The following is a 10,738-nucleotide window of genomic DNA, read 5'->3' as shown; positions in this document are numbered from 1 at the left end:
ATTATATTATATCATATTAGGAGCATGCTCTTATCTCTGGGGCCCAATGTGAGTCTCTGGATCCCGGCTAGAGTGACCACAATCAGTCCAGCTGATATTTATGCCCTTAGCTCAGGCAACAGTGTTTGTGAGTCTCTGCTCTTAACTGCTGTTGTTTATACAACTGTTCAAAGGTCTGTTGATCTAAACAAATTGGTCCAAACAAATGCCTTTAGCAGTGGTAAGAAGCAGCTGTTCAGGTAGGATATTAGACACACACTTGAAAAATAGCAAACTTCTGCAAAAAATCAGCCTCTTGATTTCAAGGCAAAATTGTTGGGATTACCCAGAAAATGCACCAATCTAAGAATGAACACCTGACAGGGTTGGGGGGAATGCGAGTCTGAAGGAAGGCAGATCAACCAGAGATGGGGCTCCTTTTTCAAAATGATGATGTTCAAAGCTCAGTGCATCCCTTCCTGGAGCTGTGACTTCACACTTCACATGTGCTTCCTTTTATCCGAAGAAACTTTTTTTAAGTCTTTTTTTAAAGATTTTATTTTTTAGGTAAGCTCCACATCCAACGTGGCTCTCGAACTCACAACCCCAAGATCAGGTGTCGCATGCTCCACGGGCTGAGCCAGCCAGGCGCCCTGTAGAATAAATTTGAATATGCGATTCTTTTAATTATTGTGAAAGTAATATGCTCCCATCATAGCAAACTTGGAAAACACATATTAAAGTATAGATTTGGCAAGTCCATTGAGACAGAAAACTGGTGGTGGCCAGGGAGCTGGGAGGGTTGGGGGGATATTAACGACAACAGGGTTCCTTTCTGGGGGGGTGATGAAAATTTTCTAACATTAATTGTGGTGATGATTTTGCTATAAATGCTACATTTGCTATGTTTATATTTTGATATGAAAATTCTAAAAGCCGCTGAATTTACCCTTTAAATGATTAAATTTTATGATGTGTACAGTTGTGACAAAATAATTTCCTTTAAGTTAAATTCAAGGTCGTTAACATATCGTGTATTATTAGTTTCAGGGTAGAGTTTAGTGATTCATCGGTTGCATATAACACCCCGTGCTCATTACATAATAAAACAATTTTTTAGAGAAAACTTTCTCAGAAGCTCACAGCCAAGTGATGCCCACGACTAATATTTTGCTCCATATTGTTCCATTTTGGGGGAGGCGTGTTTGAGAAGATGTGTTTCTCGTAATATAGAATTTTGTATTCTACTTTTGTTAGTTGGTACTACGTATCCAAGTTGTGCATGGAATTAATTAGGTTTTTCCATTTCTTCGGTTTGTTTGTTCCCTTTGGACCATCTGCCCACAAGCGTCTGCCGTAAGGCATAAAAACATTGCACCCAGTTGGGGACTGAATGTGTGTCCCGCCCAAAATTCATCTATGGAAGCCCTAACCACCAATGGGATGGTGTTTGGAGGCGGGAGCCTTTGAGAGGGGATTGGATTGGGATGAGGCCATGGAGTTGGGGCCGCCATGATGGGATTAGTACCCTTATAAGAAAAGGAAGAGGCGCCAGAGCTCTCCTTCCCTCCACCATGGGAAGACATGGCGAGAAGGCACCATATGCAAGCCAGGGAGAGAATCCTCACCAAGCATGGAATCTGGAATCCGGAGAAGTGGGGTGGGGTGTGGGCAGTCAGGAAGAAATCAAAGCACCATGTCTATGAAGGGAAGGAAAAACTCTTCTTCTATCCTTCAAGTCTTCCAGCTGGACTAAGAATTAAATTCAAATGAGACAGATTAACAGGACAACACAAAACCAAAACCAAAATTTTACTGCATGAGCATGGAGGTCCAATAACGAAATGAAGAGCTAAAGAAATAACGAAGGAGGGCATTTTTTATGTTTTCCAGACAAAGAGATAATAAAACTCATCAGCTATGGACAAAACACAGAATGTCATGTTGGGAGCTCCAGTTGAGTCAGGAATTCTTTTTTTTTTTTTTTTTTTTTTTAAAGATTCTATTTATTTATTTGACAGAGACAGCCAGCGAGAGAGGGAACACAAGCAGGGGGAGTGGGAGAGGAAGAAGCAGGCTCATAGCGGAGGAGCCTGACGTGGGGCTCGATCCCAGAACGCCGGGATCACGCCCCGAGCCGAAGGCAGACGCTTAACGACTGCGCCACCCAGGCGCCCCTGAGTCAGGAATTCTAAACAGAATTTGGATGGGGTGGTAAATTACTAAAAAGTCACAAGCTCTGTTTATACAGGCCCCGGGCTCTGCCTTTCCCACCTCTGCTGATAAGGGTGTCTCTTTACCTCCAGGGCCAGGGAGGGGACCTTGCACAGGAGCCATTCATTTCTTCTGTGCAAGGGGACAGAGGAGGATCTGAGTGTCCTGCTTTTCAAGCGACTTGTATTTAAAATATCAGTATGCCGAAGTGGCACGTTTTGGGGGCAGGCTGCCCTTGGCCCCCACAACTATTGGGACTGAAGCGTCAGATGTGCCTCCGAGCATTACCTCCTGATACAAGCACACAGCTAACACAGCAAGAGAGCCCCCCAATGGAAGCAAATCTGTAACGGGAGGGGGAAACGGTATCTGTTTGGACAAATTTGAGACATTAGCAGTGCATTGAATCATCAGATTGTACACCTTCAATGTGCATGATCTTGATTGTATCTCAGTAAAGCTGGGCAGGGAATAATCAGTAAGGCTGTAGGGAGGAAGTGTGGTGCAGACATACAGTGGAATACCACTCATCTCTTTAAAACAGGAAATCATGCCATAGGCAATGGCATGAATGAGCTTCGGAGGCATTATGCGGAGTGACCTAAGCCAGCCACGGAATGACAAAAACTACAGGATTCCACTTCAAGGAGGGGTCTACCACGGTTAGATCCTAGGAGCAGAGAGTAAGATGGTGGTTTCTTGGGGCTAGGGGAGAGGGTAAAATGGGGCGATGTCATTCAATGGGTATAAAGTTTCAGTGGATCAAGATGAGAATGCTGCAGATAGCTGTTGTGGGCAATGTTCACACACCATGCACACAAAATTTTAAGGAGTAAATCTCATGCTAAGCATTCTTCCCACAATGAAGACAAAATACCGTGCTTTAAGATGGTGCTCGGGTACGCACGGTCACCTGGGAGATCTCGTTAAAATTCAGATTCTGATCGAGAAGGTCCTAGTTGGGACCTGAGATTCTGCATCTCCAACAAGTGAAGCTTTTCGTAACAATTAGCAGATTGCTAAAATGCCATGTTCAGACATTAAAATGTGGGTTGAGGGGCACCTGGGCGGCTCAGCCGTTAAGCGGCTGCCTTAGGCTCAGGTCATGATCCCAGGGTCCTGGGATCGAGCCCCACATTGGACTCCCTGCTCGGCGGGAAACCTGCTTCTCCCTCTCCTACTCCCCCTGCTTGTGTTCCCCCTCTCTCTGGCTGTCTCTCTCTTTCAAATAAATAAAATCTTTAAAAAAAATGTGAGTCAAAGGTAAGGATAGAGGGACACTCTTCAGTGTAAAACACACAGTGACATTAGGAGGTCGAACTCAGGCTGGGAAAATTGGGGAGTTTGGGGTTAAGAAGGGATCCCAGGTCTGGGATAGTGATCTTGTTGCCTGAAGGAGGTGGCTGACCCCCATTGTGGCCAGGTGTTCGAACCATCATGGCGGGTCATGGGCACCTTTTTTTTTTTTTTCTTTTTCTATGCCTTGCTTTATTTTTTTTCTTTTTTTTTGATCTTTAAATGATTTTTTATTATATTATGTTAGTCACCATACAGTACATCCCCGGTTTCCGATGTAAGGCTCGATGATTCATTAGTTGTGTATAACACCCAGTGCACCATGCAATACGTGCCCTCCTTACTACCCATCACCAGTCTATCCCATTCCCCCACCCCCCTCCCCTCTGAAGTCATGGGCACCTTTTAGCCTGAGCTTTGCGATATTGTGTCCACAGGGAAAATCCCATGAAACATCTTGCTCCTGATGTGTGGGGTAGGACAGAAGGCAGAAGAATATTTCCATGCCAAGCGAGGAGAAAGTGAGTGGGCATAGCTGGTCATTTGGGGGAGCTGATAATGTGGAAAATGCATAGAGACTACAGGGAATGGGATGGGAGAGAAGGGGGGCTGTGTCTCAAGAATAAGTGGAGCTTCCATGCTGGGGTCATATCATGATGGACGGTGGGTCTAGGTGGGGGGTTGGAATGCTGATGTCCAGTGAGGGGAGCATGGACTGGGGGGCAGTTAAGAAGTCTTTGTTCTGTCTCAAGCAGTAAGATATGAAGATCTCATCTTGCTTTTAAGAGTTTTGGTGACAAGAGTAAGATGGGGTGGCCAGGAGAGAAGGACATGATAGAAAAGGCACTCATGGAGCCACCTGGAGAAGGCTTGGGCGCCCGTTGAATGTTGGCATTCAAAGCTCACAAGGAGTCATGAAGGAGGAAGTTACTGTTGCTCAGAATGAGTTGGCATCACTTCCTAAAAGAAAAGAGAGGTTCATGGGACCGGCCAAATGGAATGTGGTCATTCCAGGGCACCTGCATGGCTGGACGTCATTCTGACATCCTGCTTCATGGCTGTCATCTTGGCAAAATTATGGAAGCTTGACCATTGTGGGTTTCTGAAAACGTGGGGTCCCCTGCCTCTGCCCCATGAGAGCAGCAAGATGAGGGAATTCTCATAGTGGGAAGAGCTGAGTGTTGATTCTGTGCAGCTGGTGGACGTCAGTTCTCTCCCACTATGACCCCGGGATCTTGCCCTCACCCAGCTGTTCCCAGCGGGCAGAGGACTGCCAAGGTTGCCCTGGAAAGCATCCATCGCTCATCTTGATGCAAACCCCACCTTGCTGTGGGGGATGCTGCTTGCATCCCATCCCTCCAACACACCCATGAGTATAACGTATCTGAGTCCCTTGCATTGTGCACAATGGCTGCTCATGCATCATGAGGTCAGGGGATGTGGCTGTCATTGTCGCTTCCCGCCATTGTGCCTGGCAGATGTCTTTCTGCTCTGCCTTTGCAAGAAAACACTTTATTTGAGATTCAGTCATTCCAATCATGCCACCTTCGACAGCTTTAATTTTTGGCTGCCTCCCTTCCGAAATGTCCCACCACCTCCAGCTGTTGGAGACTCCAGGAATCCCCAGCAGTGATGGTGCCTGGTCTGGTGTTTTCCTTTTCCTTTTAGCCAAAAGCTCTGGGTTCTGGGCCGTGGGCATCTGGAATCCCCTATTCCACCAGGAGATCCCATCCCAAAGTGACTACATCTCAATAAAAGGGAAACTGAAACATCACACCTCATTTCTCATGTGAGTGGAAAGCTGGCAACCGGTGGACATTTTCAAGGTGGGAATACTCTTGGCTCAGGTCCCAGAGGCTGCCTTTCATGTTGAGGTCCTCTTTGCTTTCCAGACTTTTCCCTTTTGCGGATTTCAGAAGTCACTTTCCCATCAAGTACACGTAAACAGTAAATGTCCCATTAAAGAAAAAAAATGGGTTTTTCGACGATCATCTGTGCTTTCTCTCCTCGGTGCGGCAAAAAATCGTGTTTCTGACAGTCATTGTTTTCCCTAGAATAGGGACACTCGAACACTTTCTGCTGCTGGTAAGAAGGGAAAATGAATATGTGGCCCCACCATTCGGGATCTTTGTCGTATAATGGTTTACCAGGAATTATATGCCATAAAGTTATTGCCCCATACTCTTATTTTTATTATAGCGTAAAATAGGAAAGTAGAGTTAGAAACACTGTTCTCATTACCAGGTTGGGATAGGAAAGATAGATATTTCAAAACGGAGGAGAATGGAACAGATACGATCACCCACTGACTTACTTTTGTGATATCCTTTCGAATACCATTGCCCAAGGCCATTTTGGTGTCCGCCCCCGTCCTCCCCATCCCATGTCTTGCCGAATACCCCAATATGCATGTCACCGTGGATGTCCATATGAGGGGCTCTTGTGTGAGGGAAGAGTAAAGCTTTACTACCCCAAATATAAGAGGTCCAAATATACAATCCTGAGGTTACGATAACAACAAGAATACACCCTTTGTGTTGAGCGGGCAGCAACAAATCCCAAGGACCCATAATAATTGGTTTTAGGGTCACGGCAATAAGGGAGCTCTATGAAGGAGACAAAGCCACCCCGCAAGGCCCCCTTCTCCCTTCTTCCCTTTAGAAGTGGCCAGACTTGGGAATGAGGAAAATCAGTTCCTGTAAGGGTCATGCCCTCTTCCTCCTGCCTCGCTAAACGCAGTCCAGGATAAGTTTGACATGTAAACCAGATGGAGACAGACGGCCGAGCCTGGCGGCCGTAATAGTCGAGCCAACAAGAATTCTCCTGGAGGAGTGATAACTCAATACCCAGGGTGCCTTGCGTGGATGAGGCTGACACAGGCGACAGGAAGCATCGACATTAGGGTGGAAACTGAAGTCCCTACAAGCAACAAGTCACTCTCCACTTTGCGGTTTGTCCACCATAGTTTGATGCTGCTTTGGGTCGAGAGGAAAGGTCAGCTCCTCTCTTAGCTGGACAGCAATAACATAAGGCATCATGCATCTTGCTCAAGAAATCAATCAGCAAGCATGTTGCTTAAAACTGCACCCCTCAGATAGAGCTCAGCGTTTTGTTATTGCAATGATGCCTAGCGGATACACAGAAGCATTGGCTACGGAATCAGTGGGGAGCTGGAAACAATCCAGGTGCAATTCGTTGAGTGAGATCTTACAGAAGCTGAGCTGAGATGCTTCCCGGCATCCCGTTAATATTGGGAAGAGTGATCCCAATGCCACTGCATGAGAAAACCTAATAAGCAAGATCTGATTGGGAGATTATAAGAACGTTGAGATGTGTTTGCCCATAAAGCGACGTGGGATTGAAGATGTTGTCTCTATTTCCAGGAGGAAATTTACTAACACACCGACCCAAACACTTACCTTATTGACGATACATCATTTGCTGTATACATTCTTGTCTGCAGCATCATGGGGGAGGGGACTTATTTTATGGAGAAATGGTCCATAAGGAATGCACTGTTTGCTTTTTTGCACTTGGCCTGAACTTAACTGTCCTCGTTCCCATCCACCAAAAAGTCATCATACAAACACAAGAGCTAGCTGTCGGAGGTGATGTCGGTGTCCTAACCATAACTGGAATTTTCCAAAGGCATCGTTGATCTGCATGTTTTTATGATGGAAATTTCTAAGTGAAATGAAGGGGGACAAAGAAGGGGGAAAAAAATCTTTCATCTGAATGGTACCGCTGTTGTTTTTTCATATATAAGAATTCCCCAAAGCAGTAACTTCCTATGTCCCATCAACCTGGAAGACTTCTCCAGAATTCTGCATCATCGAAATTATGAAATGGATTGGGGAATGTGAATGCAAAGTGCATTTTGGAATATACATGAGATATTTTTGTTCCAAAAAGTGGGAAATGTATTCTAATTATTCTAGCCAGACACAGACCCCAAGGAACAGCAGGCTTATATATTTGGGGGCAGAAGGTGAGTTTGCAGCTCAACCTAATATAACATTTAGGACTTCTGATTTTTTAATAGAAGGGAAAAGGGTTATGCACCTCGTTTGAAAATAGAGCTTGTTGAAAGAAACGTGAAATCTTGGCAGGGCTAGGAGGATAGAGAATTTTAGGGAATGCTCAAAGACATGATCCATTATGCTGCTGGGATCACAGGACCACACACTTGCCCTGACCCACTCTCTCTCTCTCCGTCTCTGTCTCTCTGTCTCTCTCTTGCATGTGGGACCATGGTTACTAATTCTGGGCAATGCGATTTGGGCTGACAACCCATCCTACTAAAAATAAATCTCTCCCAGGGGCACCTGTCTGGCTCCTTCCGTGGAGCATTCAACTCTTGATCTCGGGGTTATAGGTTTGAGCCCCACACTGGGTGTCGAGATGGCTTAAAAATAAAATATTTCCTAAAAAAATTTTAAAATGAATAAATCTTGGGGCGCCTGGGTAGCGCAGTCGTTAAAGCGTCTGCCTTCAGCTCAGGGCGTGATCCCGGCGTTCCGGGATCGAGTCCCACATCGGGCTCCTCCGCTGGGAGCCTGCTTCTTCCTCTCCCACTCCCCCTGCTTGTGTTCCCTCTCTCGCTGGCTGTCTCTATCTCTGTCAAATAAATAAAATCTTTAAAAAAATAAAATAAAATAAAATGAATAAATCTCTTCCAAATTAACAGATGGTGACCAGAGGGGTGTGGGGATGGTTGACGCAGGTGAAGGGGTTGAAGAGGCACTTACCATGATGAGCATTGAGCCGTGTACAGAATTGTTCAATCATTATATTATACGCCTGAAATGAATACAACACTGTACGTTAACTGTACTACAATTAAATTTTTAAAAATTTAAAAAGCAAAAAATTAGAAATAAAATAAATCTGTCCGCAAATGTGGCATCCCAAGAGTAGACAAAGTGAACAATCTATTCTACATACAAGAAAGAAAGGGATACGTATCTGCAGGGCATTTAAACATAGTAGTAAAAGTAACCAAAACCAGGCCTTTTATTCAATTACTTCCCTGCACTGGAGGTACTTAACATTTTTATCAATGATAAAAAGGTCCTGCCTGAAAGTATATTTTGTTGGTGCAAGTACTAAAACAATTTGCTACAGTTCCTACCGTGTGGTAATGATACACGGTACAACGAGCTTCAAGTCACTGTGCTTGTATCAATTATGTTTTAACAGATGTTGTAGCCTGCATGGGAGTTAATTCTGAAAACTGAGGGTAAACCCCAACACACACAAGCTCGCCCGCACGTGTTGACCGTGAGCGCAAAGTCACAGCCACTCACAATCAGTGGAGCGCACTGTGGGCACCGTGTGTCTGCGCGTCCCGTCCCTCCAAACCCTCCCAGGTGGAAGCAGAGGAAATCACTAACGGTAAGCGGGTCGTAAAGAAAAAAAGTAACAACACAGGTTTGGCACCAATCCATGTTTTTGTTATTTTCGCTGACGTGATTGTAAGCGTGAACAAATGAGACTCTTTGCCAGGAATGATTATTACACCTTTCACCTGGCATCTGCTAAAAACAAAGTTGCCATCTTGCAGAAGGGCATCTGTGAAATAATGCACGCATGGTGTGATGTATGCAGGATATGCACACGTTCTGCCGTTTTGTGTCTCTTCTGGCGACAGTGGAGGCCACAGGTGCCGGAGTCCATCTCTACGTGGAGCAAGGTCCTTTGCTGACTGACAACGGCAGAAAGGCTCTGTGAGTCACCCATTGCTGCATCAGAAATTACCCCAAAGTTTAGAAGCTCCAAAGAACAAACATTCATTATGTCACACAGTTTTTGAGGGTCAGAAATCTTGCAGAGCTCTCTGTGGGTGCTCCCAGCTCAAGACGCTGGTGGAGGCTGCCGTCACCGGAAAGCAAGACTGGCTGGTTGCATCCCGTTCCAGGTGCACTTGCGTGCCTGTGGGAAGAAAGAGTGACTCGGTTGCTTGTGATGTGGCCCTCGCCCAAATGTTGCCCGTGACCGTGCTGTTGGTTTCCCCCAGAGTGAAGGGTGCAGGACAGACGGTGAGCAAGATGGAAGTCATCAGGTATCTTACTTATAATGTAGGCATGCAATGCCAGCTATCAGTTCTGCCGTATTGGTCACAGGCAGCGACCCCGGGACATCTGGGACATACACACGACCTTGGAAAAAGACCACACGGGAGCATGAATATTAGCAGGGCAAGGCCATAAAGAACCATTCTGGGGGCTGGCCACCCCTCCTCCCGAAGAATGACCCAATAGAACCACTCAATGACGAATGCCCCATCGGACTTTCTGGGAGCAGGACACAAATATTTTTTGTCCGCGTCCCCTGAGTTCAGGGATTATTCTTAGAGCACGCAGCATGCGTTTCCCTGCACCGAATTCTTCTCTGAAACTTTCAAGTGGGTGTTTTCAAGATGAGAAATGACACTCTTGAGAAAGAGGTTTTCCTAACAGTTGTGGGCTCCCTGGATACTCCTGATCTGTTCCCTGCAGCTCGTCTGCCTATGTAGCCACGGGGACGCGTCCACTACCCGCCTTGGAGTTCGTCTGCTGCGGACGTCCAAAGAATTTTCATTGTCGCAACAGCTAAATCAAAGCCAGATGCTGTGAAAGTCTTAGGGTTTTTTTAGTACATTATCATAGATACTGTCATGTCGATAGTCTTACTACTTCCTCTCATGGCCACAAAACTCAAGATCGAGGCTCATTTTGCGTTTCTGAGTTTACACTTCACGTGATACGGGGAGCCCTCCGAGCCAGCAGACGCGGTGCTGACCGAGAAAATACGGGAAGGATTCCAACTCCAGAGTGATGACACGTCTTCCATGCAGAAACCATCTCAGATGTTTGGGGAGCTTTTGCTAATACTTCTCCAAGAAAAAAAAAAAAGTGAATTTTTAGATGACAATGGCTAAATGTTTCCCGAAGCATCTTCTGCTGTCCACGTTGCGTGGCGGGAAGGGCACCTGGGTGTGAGGGCATGCGTGTGTGTAGTGTGTGTGTTGCGGATGCCCAGAAGGATTTGGCCGCTGAGGAAACTCTGCCCATCAACACACAAAAGGACACAGGTGTTCTTCTTCTAAGATAGGGAGGACCACAGAGAGGATGGAGCCTGAGCCAACACCTCTAGTCCAGGACCGTCTGAGGGACTGTGGCTTCTCCGTAGGCGGACGTGGAGGGACGTTTCCAGCATGACTCTCCTCTCTTAAAATGAATGGAAACAAAAGAAACACAAATGCAAGCAA

Source organism: Ursus americanus, chromosome X (assembly GCF_024610735.1).
Source record: "Ursus americanus isolate L20-20 chromosome X, mUrsAme1.1.p, whole genome shotgun sequence".
Taxonomy (NCBI): domain Eukaryota; kingdom Metazoa; phylum Chordata; class Mammalia; order Carnivora; family Ursidae; genus Ursus; species Ursus americanus.
Note: the sequence above shows the minus strand (reverse complement) of the source record.